Below are 17,369 nucleotides of genomic sequence, written 5' to 3' on the forward strand. Positions count from 1 at the left end.
AGAATGTATATCTATTTATTTTAATACAAAATCAAATATTTTATGTTTTTCGTATATATATTTTTATAAAAAATGCATTATTTTATGGGTATTTTGCATCTTAATTTTCATACAAATTTACATTATTTTATTAATATTTTCTGTATTTATTTTGATACGATTTTACATTATTTTATTTGTGTTTTGTATATATTTTTTTATACATATTTACATTATTTAATGTGTTTTTTGTATATATATTTGATACATATTTACGTTATTTTAAGTTATTTTATGTGTATTTGTTTATATATTTTGACACAAATTTACAATATTTTATGGGTATTTTGTATATATATTTCAAAAAAAATTTACCTAGTTTTATGTGTATTTTGAATATCTATTTTCATACAAACTCAAATTATTTTTATGTATTTTTGGTATATTTCAATACAAATTTTAGTTATGTTATGTGTATTTTGTAAATCTATTTTCATTCAAATATATATTATTTTATTGGTATTTTGTTGATTTATATTGATACGAATTTTCATTATTTTATATGTACTTTGTATATATATTTTTATACGCATTTACATTATTTAATATTTATTTTGAATATATAATTTTATACAAATTCATGGTATTTTATGTGTATTTGTATATATATTTTCATATAAATTTACATTATTTTATGTGTATTTTGTACATATATTTCATTACAAATTTACCTTATTTTATGTTTATTTTGTATGTGTATTTTGTACATTTATATTTATACAAATACACATTCTTTTATTGGTATTTTGTTTATTTATTTTGTTTCGAGTTTACATTATTTTAGGTGTATTTTGTTTACATTTTTTTTATACGTATTTACTTAATTTTATGTGTATTTTTTATATATATTTTTATAGAAATCTACGTTATTTTATGTGTATTCGTATATATATTTTGAAACAAATTTACATTGTTTTATATGTATTTTTGCATATCTCTTTCAATAGAAGTTTACCTTATTGTACGTGCATTTTGTAAATTTATTTCAATACAAATTTAAATATTTTATGTGTATACTTGTACAAAAAATACATAAAATAATGTAGATTTGTATGAAATGAAAACAAATACATTTTATATAAAATATATATACAAAATACACATAGAATAATGTAAAATCATATTAAAATAAATACACAGAATATCAATAAAATAATGTAAATTTGTATGAAAATAAAGATGCAAAATACCCATAAAATAAAGCATATTTTTATAAAAATACATATACAAAAATACACATAGATTAATCAAATTTGTATTAAAATTAATATACAAAATGCACATACAATAAGGTAAATTTGTATTGAAAAAATATGCAAAATACACATAAAACAATGTAAATTTGTTTCAAAATATATATACGAATACACATAAAATAACGCAGATTTCTATAGAAATATATATACAAAATACACTTGAAATAATGTAAATACGTATAAAAATATATATAAAATACACATTAAATAAGGTTAATTCGTGTCAAAATAAATAAACAAAATATCATGAAAAGAATGTGTATTTGTATGAAAATAGATATACAAAATACACATAAAATAACCTAAATTTGTATAAAACTATAAACAAAAATACACAAAAATAATTTAAACTTGTATGAAAATAAATACACAAAAAACGTATAAAATTAGGTAAATTTGTATTGAAATACATATACAAAATACACATAAAATAATGTAAATTTGAATGAAAATATATAAACATATAGACTTAAAATAACGTAAATTTGTATCAAATATATATACAAAAAACACATTAAATAATGTAAATATGTATAAAAAAATATATACTAAACACAAATAAAATAATGTAAAATCGTATCAAAATAAATACAGAAAATATTAATAAAATAATGTAAATTTGTATGAAAATTAAGATGCAAAATACCCATAAAATAACGCATTTTTTATAAAATATATATACGAAAAAACATAAAATATTTGATTTTGTATTAAAATAAATAGATATACAAAATACACATAAAATAAGCTAAATTAAATGAAAAATATATACAAAATACACATAGAATAATGTAAAATCGTATCAAAATAAATACAGAGAATATCAATAAAATAATGTAATTTTGTATGAAAATAAAGATGCAAAATACCCATAAAATAAAGCATATTTTTTTAAAAATACATATACAAAAATACACATAGAATAATTAAATTTGTATTAAAATTAATATACAAAATGCACGTACAATAAGGTAAATTTGTATTGAAAAAATATACAAAATGCACATTAAAGCGTAAATTTGTCTAAAAATCTATATACGAATACACATAAAATAACGTAGATTTCTATAGAAATATATATACAAAATACACATGAAATGATGTAAATACGTATAAAAATATATATATACAAAATACACATTAAATAATTTAAATTCTCGTCAAAATAAATAAACGGAATATCAATAAAAGAATGTGTATTTGTATGAAAATAGATATACAAAATACTCATAAAATAACCTAAGTTTGTATAAAACTATATACAAAAATACACAAAAATAATTTAAATTTGTATGAAAATAAATATACAAAATACACATAAAATTAGGTAAATTTGTATTGAAATACATATATAAAATACACATAAAATAATGGAAATTTGAATGAAAATATATAAACATATACACTTAAAATAACGTAAATTTGTATCAAATATATATACAAAATACTAATTAAATAATGTAAATATGTATAAAAAAATATATACAAAACACAAATAGAATAATGTAAAATCGTATCAAAATAAATACACAGAATATTAATTAAATAATATAAATTTGTATGAAAATAAAGATGCAAAATAGCCATAAAATAACGCATTTTTTATAAAAATATATATACCAAAATACACATAAAATATTAAAATTTGTATTAAAATAAATATAAAAATGCATATACTGTAAGGTAAATTTGTATTGAAATAGATATGAAATATACATTTAAAAAATTGTAAATTTTTTTAAAAATATATATACTAATACAAATATAATAACGTTGTTTTATTTATAAATTTATACAAAATACACATAAAATGAAGTAAATACGTATTAAAAATGAATACAAAATACACATAAAAATCGTATCAAAATAAATAAACAAAATACCAGTAAAAGAATGTGTATTTCTATAAATATAAATATACAAAATACACATAAAATATCGTAAATTTGTATAAAACTATATACAAATATACACAGAACAAATACACATTCTTTTATTGGTATTTTGTTTATTTATTTTGTTTCGAATTTATATTATTTTATGTGTATTTTGTTTACATTTTTTTATACGTATTTACCTAATTTTATGTGTATTTTGTATATATATTTTTATAGAAATCTACGTTATTTTATGTGTATTCGTATATATATTTTGAAACAAATTTACAATTTTTTATATGTATTTTTGCATATCTCTTTCAACAGAAGTTTACCTTATTGTATGTGCATTTTGTATATTTATTTCAATACAAATTTAAATATTTTATGTGTATTTTGGTATATATTTTTATAAGAAATGCGCTATTTTATGGGAATTTTGCATCTTTATTTTCATACAAATTTACATTATTTTATTAATATTCGGTGTATTTATTTTGATACGATTTTACATTATTGTATTTGTTTTTTGTATATATATTTTTTTTTATACATATTTACATTATTTAATATGTATCTTGCATATATATTACATACAAATTTATTATCTATTATTTATTTTCATACAAATACACATTCTTTTCATGATATTTTGTTTATTTATTTTGTCACGAATTTACATTACTTAATATGTATTTTATATATATATTTTTATACGTATTTACATAATTTCATGTGTATTGTGTATATATATTTCTATAGAAATCTACGTTATTTTATGTGTATTCGTATATATATTTTGAAACAAATTTACAGTTTTATTTGTATTTTGCGTTTTTTTTTCAATACAAATTTACCTTATTGTATGTGTGCATTTTGTATACTAATTTTAATACAAATTTAATTATTCTATGTGTATTTTTGTATATGTATTTTTAAAAAAAAATATGCTTTATCTTATGGGTATTTTGCATCTTTATTTTCATACAAATTTAAATTATTTTATTGATATTCTGTACCTATTTTGATACGATTTTACATTATTCTATGTATAACAAAATAAATTCAGAATACACAAAATAGATATGCAAAATACATATAAACAATGTAAATTTGTTTCAAAATATATATACGAATACACATGAAATAAGGTAGATTTCTATAAAAATATATATACAAAATACACATAAAATTAAGTAAATACGTATAAAAAATGTATACAAAATACACATAAAATAATGTAAATAAGTATCAAAATAAATAAACAAAATACCAATAAAAGAATGTGTATTTGTATAAATATATATACAAAATACAAATTAAATAATATAAATTTGTTTAAAACTATACAAAATACACATGAAATGATGTAAATTCGTATAAAAATATATATACAAAATACACATTAAATAATGTAAAATCGCGTCAAAATAAATAAACAAAATATAAATAAAAGAATGTGTATTTGTATGAAAATAGATATACAAAATACACATAAAATCACCTAAATTTGTATCAAACTATATACAAAAATACACAAAAATATTTTAAATTTGTATGGAAATAAATATACAAAATACACGTAAATTAGGTAAATTTGTATTGAAATACATACACAAAATACACATAAAATAATGTAAATTTGAATAAAAAATATATAAACAAATACACTTAAAATAACGTAAATTTGTATAAAAAAAAATATGTACAAAACACAAATAGAATAATGTAAAATCGTATCAAAATAAATACACAGAATATTAATAAAATAATGTAAATTTGTATGAAAATAAAGAAGCAAAATACCCATAAAATAACGCATTTTTTTATTTATAAAAATATATACAACATACACATCAAAAAATTAAATTTGTATTAAAATATATATAAAAAACACATACAATAAGGTAAATTTGTATTGAAATAGATATGCAAAATACATATAAAACAATGTAAATTTGTTTCAAAATATATATACGAATACACATAAAATAACGTAGATTTCTATAAAAATATATATACAAAATACACAAAATGAAGTAAATACGTATAAAAAAATGTATACAAAATACACATAAAATAATGTAAATTCGTATCAAAATAAATATACAAAATACCAATAAAAGAATGTGTATTTGTATAAATATAAATATACAAAATACACATAAAATAACGTAAATTTATATAAAACTATATGCAAAAATACACAGAAGTAATTAAATTTGTATGAAAATATATACAAAATACACACAAAATAAGCTAAATTTGAATTGAAATATATATACAAAATACACATAATTTGCATATCTATTTTCAAACAAATTTAAATTATTTTTGTGTATTTTGTATATTATTTTATATACATAGAATAATGTAAAATCGTATCAAAATAAGTACACAGAATATCAATAAAATAATAAATTTGTATGAAAATAAAGATGCAAAATAACCATAACATAAACCATATTTTTTTTTAAAATACATATACAAAAATACAAATAGAATAATTAAATTTGTATTAAAATTAATATACATAATGCACACATAAAAGGTAAATTATTGAAAAAAAAAAAATACAAATAAAACAGTGTAAATTTGTTTCAAAATATATATGAATACACATAAAATAACATGTATATTGTATATATTTTCATACAAATACATTCTTTTATTGATATTTTTTATTTATTTTGACGCGAGTTTACATTATTTAATGTGTATTTTTATATATATATATATATATATATATATATATATATATATATATATATATATATATATATATATATATATATATATATATATATATATATATATATATATATATATATATATATATATATATATATATATATATATATATATATATATATTTTTACGTGTTTACATCATTTGATGTATTTTGTATATATATTTCTATAGAAATCTACGTTGATTTATGAGTATTCGTATATAGATTTTGAAATAAATTTACACTGTTTTATGTGTATTTTGCATATCTATTTCAATACAAATTTACCTTATTGTATATGCATTTGTATATTAATTTTAATACAAATTTAATTATGCTATGTGTATTTTTGTATGTATTTTATAAAATATGCTTTATTTTATGGGTATTTTGCATTTTATTTTCATACAAATTTACATTATTTTATATATATTCTTTAAATTTTTTTTAAACAATTTTACATTATTCTATGTTTATTTTGTATATCTATATTTATACGTATTTACTTAATTTTATGTGTATTTTGTATATATATTTTTATAGAAATCTACGTTATTTTATGTGTATTCGTATATATATTTTGAAACAAATTTACATTGTTTTATATGTATTTTTGCATATCTCTTTCAATACAAGTTTACCTTATTGTATGTGCATTTTGTATATTTATTTCAATACAAATTTAAATATTTTATGTGTATTTTGGTATATATATTTTTATAAGAAATGCGCTATTTGATGGGAATTTTGCATCTTTATTTTCATACAAATTTACATTATTTTATTAATATTCGGTGTATTTATTTTGTTACGATTTCACATTATTATATTTGTTTTTTGTATATATTTTTTTTTTTACATATTTACATTATTTAAAGTGTATCTTGCATATATATTTCATACAAACTTATTATCTATTATTTATTTTCATGCAAATACACATTCTTTTCATGATATTTAGTTTATTTATTTTGACACGAATTTACCTAGATATGTATTTTGTATATATATTTTTATACGTATTTTCATAATTTCATGTGTATTTTGTATATATATTTCTATAGAAATCTACGTTATTTTATCTGTATTCGTATATATATTTTGAAACAAATTAACTTTGTTTTATATGTATTTTTGAATATCTCTTTCAATACATATTTACCTTACTGAATATGCATTTTTTATATTTATTTCAATACAAATTTAAATATTTTATGTGTATTTTGGTATATATATTTTTATAAAAAATGCTCTATTTTATGGGAATTTTGCATCTTTCTTTTCATACAAATTTACATTATTTTATTGATATTCTGTGTATTTATATTGATAGGATTTTACATTATTCTATTTCTTTTTTGTATATATTTTTTTATACACATCAACATTATTTAATGTGTATCTTGCATATATATTTTATACAAATTTACGTTATTTTAAGTGTATTTGTTTATATATTTTCATTCAAATTTACATTATTTTATGTGTATTTTGTATATGTATTTCAATACAAATTTACCTAATTTTACGTGTATTTTGTATATTTCTTTTCATACAAATTTTAAATTTTTTTGTGTATTTTTGTATATAGTTTTATACAAATTTAGTTTATTTTATGTACGCATTTACATTATTTAATGTGTGTTTTGTATATATATTTTTATGCAAATTTACTTTATTTTATGTGCATTTTTGTACATATATTTTTTTAGAAATTTGCGTTATTTTATGTGTATTTGTATATGTTATCTCATACAAATTTACATTATTTTATTGCTATTTTGTTTATTTATTTTGATACGAATGAAAATAGATATACATAATATACATAAAATAAACTAAATTTGAATTAAAATATATATACAAAATACATAAAATAATGTAAATTTGTATCAAAATATTTTAACAGATGCGCATAAAATAACGTAAATTTGTTTTAAAATATACAAAATACACATTAAATAATGTAAATATGTATAAAAAATATATACAAAACACAAATAGAATAATGTAAAATCGTATCAAAATAAATACACTGAATATTAATAAAACAATGTAAATTTGTATGAAAATAAAGATGCAAAATACCCATTAAATAAGGCATTTTTTTATAAAAATATATATACCAAAATACACATGAAAAAATTAGTTTGCATTAAAATAAATATACAAAATACACATAAAATAAGGTAAATCTGTATTGAAATAGATATGCAAAATACATATAAAACAATGTAAATTTGTTTCAAAATATATATACGAATACGCATAAAATAACGTAGATTTGTATAAAAATATATATACAAAATACACATAAAATGAAGTAAATACGTATAAGAAAATGTATACAAAATACACATAAAATAATGTAAATTCGTATCAAAATAAATAAACAAAATACCAATAAAAGAATGTGTATTTGTATAAATATAAATATACAAAATACACATAAAATAACGTAAATTTTTATAAAACTATATACAAAAATACACAGAAGTTATTAAATTCGTATGAAAATAGATATACAAAATACAGATAAAATAAGCTAAATTTGAATTGAAATGTATATAGAAAATACATAAAATAATGTAAATTTGTATCAAAATATTTATAAAAATACATATAATAACGTAAATTTGTTTAAAAATATATAAACAAAATACACATTAAGTAATGTAAATACGTATAAAAAATATGTACAAAATACACATATAATCATGTAATTCGTATCAAACTAAATAAACAAAATATCAATAAAATAATGTAAATTTGTATGAGAAAACATACAAATACATATAAAATAACGCTAATTTCCATAAAAATATATGTCCAAAAATGAACGTAAAATAAAGTAACTTTGGATAAAAATATATATACAAAACACACATTAAATAATGTAAATCCGTACATAAAATAACCTAAATATGTATAAAACTGTATACAAAAATACTCAAAAATAATTTAAATTTGTATGAAAAGAAATATACAAAATGCACATAAAATTAGGTTAATTTGTATTGAAATACATATACAAAATACATATAAAATAATGTAAATTTGAAAAAAAATATATAAACAAATACACATATTATAACGTAAATTTGTATGAAATATATAATTAAAATACACATTAAATAATGTAAATATGTATAAAAAAATATATACAAAACACAAATAGAATAATGTAAAATCGTATCAAAATATACACACAGAATATTAATAAAATAATGTAAATTTGTATGAAAATTAAGATGCAAAATACCTATAAAATAACGCATTTTTTATAAAAATATTGATACCAAAATACACATAAAATATTTGAATTTGTATTAAAATAAATATACAAAATGCACATACAATAAGGTAAATTTGTATTGAAATAGATATGCAAAATACATATAAAATAATGTAAATTTGTTTCAAAATATATATACGAATACACATAAAATAACGTAGATTTCTATAAAAATACATATACAAAATACACATAATATTAAGTAAATACGTATAAAAAAATGTATACAAAATACACATAAAATAATGTAAACTCGTATAAATGTAAATAAACAATATACCAATAAAAGAATGTGTATTTGTATAAATATAAATATACAAAATGCACATAAAATAACGTAAATTTATATAAAACTATATACATAAAATAACGCAAATTTCTATAAAAATATATGTACAAAAATGAACATAAAATAAATTTGCATAAAAATACATATTCAAAACACACTTTAGATAATGTAAATGAGTATAAAAATATGTATACAAAATACCTATGAAATAATCTAAATTCGTATCGAATTAAATTAAGAAAATATCAATAAAATAATATAATTTTGGATGAAAATATATATACAAAATACACATAAAATAACCTAAATACAAATACAAATATACACATAAAATAATTTAAAATTGAATGAAATAAATATACAAAATAAACATAAAATGATAATGAAATATATGAAAAAATACACATAAAATAATATAAATTTGTATGAAAATATATAAACAAATACACATTAAATAACATGAATTTGTATAAAATTTGTATCAAAATATATACTTATACACACAATAAAATAACGTAATTTTTTTATGAAAATGTATATACAAAATACACATAAAATAATTTAAATACGTAGAAAAATATATATACAAAAAACACATAAAATAATGTAAATTTGTATGAAAATATATAAACAAATACACATAAAATAATGTAAATTTGGATAAAATATATATACAAAATGAACATTAAATAATGTAAATATGTATAAAAAAAAATATACAAAATACACATAGAATAATGTTAAATCGTATCAAAATAAATAAAGAGAATATCAATAAAATAATGTAAATTTGTATGAAAATAAAGATGCAAAATATCCATATAATAACGCATATTTGCATAAAATATATATACAACACTACATATAAAATAGTTAAATTTGTATTAAAATAAATATACAAAATGCACGTAAAATAAAGTAAATTTGTATTGAAATAGATATGCAAAATACACATCAATAATGTAAATTTGTATTAAAATATATATACGAATACTCATAAAATAGAGTAAATTTCTATGAAAATATACATACAAAATAGATATACAAAATACACATATAACTAGTTAAATTTGTATTTAAATACATGTACAAAAAACATAAAATAATGTAGATTTGTATGAAATGAAAACAAATACATTTTATATAAAATATATATACAAAATACACATAGAATAATGTAAAATCATATCAAAATAAATACACAGAATATCAATAAAATAATGTAAATTTGTATGAAAATAAAGATGCAAAATACCCATAAAATAAAGCATATTTTTATAAAAATACATATACAAAAATACACATAGATTAATCAAATTTGTATTAAAATTAATATACAAAATGCACATACAATAAGGTAAATTTGTATTGAAAAAATATGGAAAATACACATAAAATAATGTAAATTTGTTTCAAAATATATATACGAATAAACATAAAATAACGCAGATTTCTATAGAAATATATATACAAAATACACTTGAAATAATGTAAATACGTATAAAAATATATATACAAAATACACATTAAATAATGTTAATTCGTGTCAAAATAAATAAACAAAATATCATGAAAAGAATGTGTATTTGTATGAAAAAAGATATACAATATACACAGTATGTGTATTTTGTATATTTATTTTAACACAAATTTAATTATTTTATGTGTACTTTGTATACATTTTCTTATACGTATTTACTTCATTTAATGTGTATTTTGTATGTATATTTTTATAGTAATCTACGTTATTTTATGTGTATTGGTATATATATTTTGAAGCAAATTTACATTGTTTTATATGTATTTAGCATATCTATTTCAATATAAATCTACTTTATTGTATGTGCATTTTGTATATTTATTATAAGACAAATTTAAATATTTTATTATTTTGGTATATATATTTTAATAAAAAGAGTTTTATATAAATTTAAAATATTTTATGTGTATTTAGTATATCTATTTTCATACAAATACACAAATAAACAAATATACATTGTTTTATGTGCATTTTGCATATTTTTTCAATATAAATTTACCTTGTTGTACGTGCATTTTGTATATTAATTTTAATACAAATTTAATTATTCTATGTGTATTTTTGTATATGTATTTTCATAAAAAAATGCTTTATTTTATGGGTATTTTGCATCTTTATTTTCATACAAATTTACCTTATTTTATTGATATTCTGTGTATTTATTTTGATACGATTTTACATTATTCTATGTATATTTTGTATATATATTTCATAGAAATGAACGTAATTTTATGTGAATTTGTTTTCATTTCATACAAATTTACATTATTTTATGTGTATTTTGTACATGTATTTAAATACAAATTTAACTAATGATATGTGTATTATGTATTTCTATTTTCATACAAATTGAAATTAATTTTGTGTATTTTAGTATATATTTTTATTCAAATTTTCGTAATTTTATGTGAATTTTGTACATTTATTTTCCTACAAATATACGTTCTTTTATCGGAATTTTGCTTATTTATTTTGATACGAATTTTCATTATTTTAGATGTATTTGATATATATATATATATATATATATATATATATATATATATATATATATATATATATATATATATATATATATATATATATATATATATTTTATATTTATTTAGATAATTTTATATGGATTTTGAATATATATTTACATAGATATTTTCTCTATTTTATGTGTATTGTTATATAGATTTTGATACAAATGTACATTATTTATGTGTATTTCGCATATCTATTTCAATACAAATTTTCTTTATTGTATGTGCCTTTTGTATATTTATTTTGATGCAAATTTAATTATTTTATGTGTATTTTTGTATATATATTTTTAAACAAATATGCGTTATTATATGGGTATTTTGCATCTTTATTTTCATACAAATTTACATTATTTTATTGATTGTCTGTTTATTTATTTTGATACGATTTTACGTTATTCTGTGTATTTTGTATATATATTTTTAGTCATATTTACATTATTTAATGTATATTTTGTACATATATTTTATGGAAATTTACGTTATCTTATGTGTATTTGTTTATATATTTTCATACAAATTTACATTATTTTATGTGTATTTTGTATATGTATTTCAATAAAATTTGCCTAATTTCATTTGTATTTTGCATATCTATTTTCAAGCAAATTTAAATTATTTTTGTGTATTTTTGTATTATTTTTATACAAAATTTTTTTTTATTTGTATTTTGTATATATATTTTTCTACACAGATACATTCTTTTAGAGGAAATTTTGTTTATTTATTTTGATACGAATTTACATTATTTTATGTGCATTTTTTATATATATTTTTCTATGTATTTACATTATTTTATGTGTATTTTGTATATATATTTTCATAAAAATTTACGTAATTTTATTGTGTGTATTCGTATATATTTTGATAAAATTTTTCATTATTTTATGTGTTTTTTGCATATCTATTTCAATAAAAATCTACCTTATTGTATGTGTATTTTGTATATTTATTTTAATACAAATTTAATTATTTTATGTTTATTTTTGTATATATTTTTTTTTAAATATGAGATATTTTATGGGTATTTTTCATCTTTAATTTTATAAATTTTTACATTACGTACATATCTTTTATACGTATTTACATTATTTAATGTGTATATTGTTTATATATTTTTATACAAATTTACGTTATTATATGTGTATTTGAATATATATTTTGATACAAATTTACACTATTTTATGTATTTTCTATATTTATTTCAATTCAAATTTAGCTTATTTTATGTGTCTTTTGTATATCTATTTTCATACAAATTTAATTATTTATGTTTATTTTACGTTAATTTATGTGTATTTTGTATATTTATATTTATACAAGTAAACATTCTTTTATTGGCATTTAGTTTATTTATTTTGATTCGAATTTACATTATTTTATGTGTATTTTGTATACATTTTCTTATACGTATTTACTTCATTTTATGTGTATTTTGTATATATATTTTATAGAAATCTACGTTATTTTATGTGTATTCGTATGTATATTTTGAAACAAATTTACATTGTTTTATATGTATTTTGCATATCTATTTCAATACAAATTTACCTTATTGTATGTGCATTTTGTATATTTATTGAATTACAAATTTAAATATTGTATGTGCATTTTGGTATATATATTTACATAAAAAATGCGTTGTTTTATGGGTATTTTGCATCTTTATTTTCATACAAATTTACATTATTTTATTAATATTCTGTGTATTTATTTTGATACTATTTTACATTATTCTATTTGAGTTTTGTATATATTTTTTTATACATATTTACATTATTTAATGTGTATTTTCTATATATATTTCATACCAATATTCGTTATTTTAAGTGTATTTGTTTATATATTTTTATTCAAATTTATATTATTTTATGTGTATTTTGTATATGTATTTCAATAGAAATTTACCTAATTTCATGTGTATTTTGTATATATATTTTATACAAATTTAAATTATTTTTTGTGTATTTTTGTATAGAGTTTTATTCAAATTTACAATATTTTATGTGTATTTTGTATATCTATTTTCATACAAATACACATTCTTTTATTGATATTTTGTTTATTTATTTTGATGCGAATTTACATAATTTAATGTGTATTGTGTATATATATTTTTATACGTATTTACGTCATTTCATGTGTATTTTGTATATATATTTCTATAGAAATATACGTTATTTTATATGTATTCATATATATATTTTGAAACAAATATACATTGTTTTATGTGCATTTTGCATATTTTTTCTATACAAATTTACCTTATTGTACGTGCATTTTGTATGTTAATTTTAATACAAATTTAGCTATTCTATGTGTATTTTTGTATATGTATTTTTATAAAAATATGCTTTATTTTATGGGTATTTTGCATCTTTATTTTCATACAAAATTACATTATTTTATTGATATTCTGTGTATTTATTTTGATACGATTTTACATTATTCTATGTATATTTTGTATATCTATTTTATACCAATGTACGTTATTTTATGTGAATATGTTTTCATTTCATTCAAATTTACATTATTTTATATGAATTTTGTACATGTATTTAAATACAAATTTAACTAATTATATGTGTATTTTGTATATCTATTTTCATACAAATTGAAATTAATTTTGTGTATTTTTGTATATATTTTTATTCAAATTTTCGTAATTTTATGTGTATTTTGTATACTTATTTTCCGACAGATATACGTTCTTTTATCGGAATTTTATTTATTTATTTTGATACGAATTTTCATTTTTTTTAGGTGTATTTGATATATATATTTTTATACTTATTTACATAATTTTATATGTATTTTGAATATATATTTTCATAGAAATTTACTCTATATGTATATGTATAGAAAATACACATGAAATAATATAAATTCGTATCGAAATAAATTAACAAAATACCGATAAAATAATGTAATTTTGAATGAAAATATATATAGAAAATACACATAAAATAACGTAAATACAAATAAATATATACACATAAAATGATTTGAATTTGAATGAAAATAGATATAAAAATAAACTTAAAATAAGGCAAATTTATAATGAAATATATATACAAAATACACATAAAATAATGTAGATTTGTTTCAAAATATATATACGAATACACATAAAATAACGTAGATTTCTATAGAAATATATATATACAAAATACACATGAAATGTTGTAAATACGTATAAAAATATATATACAAAATACACATTAAATAATGTAAATTCGTGTCAAAATAAATAATTAAAATATCAATAAAAGAATGTGTATTTGTATGAAAATACATATACAAAATACACATAAAATAAGGTAAATTTGTATAAAACTATATATAAAAATACACAAACATAAGTTAAATTTGTATGAAAATAAATATACAAAATACACATAAAATTAGGTAAATTTGTAAAGAAATACATATACAAAATACACATAAAATAATGTAAATTTGAATGAAAATATATAAACAAATACACTTAAATTAACATAAATTTGTATAAAATATATATAAAAAATACTCATTAAATAATGTAAATATGTATAAAAAATATATATACAAAACACAAATAGATTAATGTAAAATCGTATTAAAATAAATACACAATGTAAATAAAATAATGTAAATTTGTATGAAAATAAAGATGCAAAATACCCATAAAATAACGCATTTTTTATAAATATACAAAATACACATGAAAGGATGTAAATATGTATAAAAATATATATACAAAATACACATTAAATAATGTAAATTCACGTCAAAATAAATAAACAAAATGTCAATAAAAGAATTTGTATTTGTATGAAAATAAATATACAAAATACACATAAGATAACATAAATTTGTATAAAACTATATACAAAAATACACAAAAATAATTTAAATTTGTATGAAAATAAATATACAAAATACACATAAAATTAGGTAAATTTTTATTGAAATACATATACAAAATACACATAAAATACTGTAAATTTGAATGAAAATACATAAACAAATACACTTAAAATAACGTAAATTTGTATAAAAAATATATACAAAACACAAATAGAATAATGTAAAATCGTATCAAAATAAATACACAGAATATTAATAAAATAATGTAAATTTGTATGAAAATAAAGAAGCAAAATACCCATAAAATAACGCATTTTTTTTAAATATATATACAAAAATACACTTAAAAAAATTTATTTGTATTAAAATAAATATTCAAAATACACATACAATAAGGTAAATCTGTATTGAAATAGATATGCAAAATACATATAAAACAATGTAAATTTGTTTCAAAATATATATACGAATACACATAAAATAACGTAGATTTGTATAAAAATATATATACAAAATACACGTAAAATGAAGTAAATACGTATAAAAAAATGTATACAAAATATACATAAAATAATGTAAATTCGTATCAAAATAAATAAACAAAATACCAATAAAAGAATGTGTATTTGTATAAATATAAATATACAAAATACACATAAAATAACGTAAATTTGTATAAAACTATATACAAAAATACACATAAGTAATTAAATTCGTTTGAAAATAGATATACAAAATACAGATAAAATAAGCTAAATTTGAATTGAAATGTATATGCAAAATACATAAAATAATGTAAATTTGTATCAAAATATTTATAAAAATACATATAATAACGTAAATTTGTTTAAAAATATATAAACAAAATACACATTAAGTAATGTAAATACGTATAAAAAATATGTACAAAATACACATATAATCATGTAATTCGAATCAAACTAAATAAACAAAATAGCAATAAAATAATGTAAATTTGTATGAGAAAACATATACAAATACATATAAAATAACGCTAATTTCTATAAAAATATATGTCCAAAAATGAACGTAAAATAAATTAACTTTGGATAAAAATATATATACATTTCTATTGAAATACATATACAAAATACACATAAAATAATGTAAATTTGAAAGAAAATATATAAACAAATACACATATAATAACGTAAATTTGTATGAAATATATATACAAAATACACCTTAAATAATGTAAATATGTATAAAAAAAATATATACAAAACACAAATAGAATAATGTAAAATCGTATCAAAATATATACACAGAATATTAATAAAATAATGTAAATTTGTATGAAAATTAAGATGCAAATTACCTATAAAATAACGCATTTTTTATAAAATTATTGATACCAAAATACACATAAAATATTTGAATTTGTATCAAAATAAATATACAAAATGAACATACAATAAGGTAAATTTGTATTGAAATAGATATG

The sequence above is a fragment of the Eriocheir sinensis genome, unplaced genomic scaffold (genome assembly GCF_024679095.1).
Source record: "Eriocheir sinensis breed Jianghai 21 unplaced genomic scaffold, ASM2467909v1 Scaffold241, whole genome shotgun sequence".
In the NCBI taxonomy this organism is placed as follows: domain Eukaryota; kingdom Metazoa; phylum Arthropoda; class Malacostraca; order Decapoda; family Varunidae; genus Eriocheir; species Eriocheir sinensis.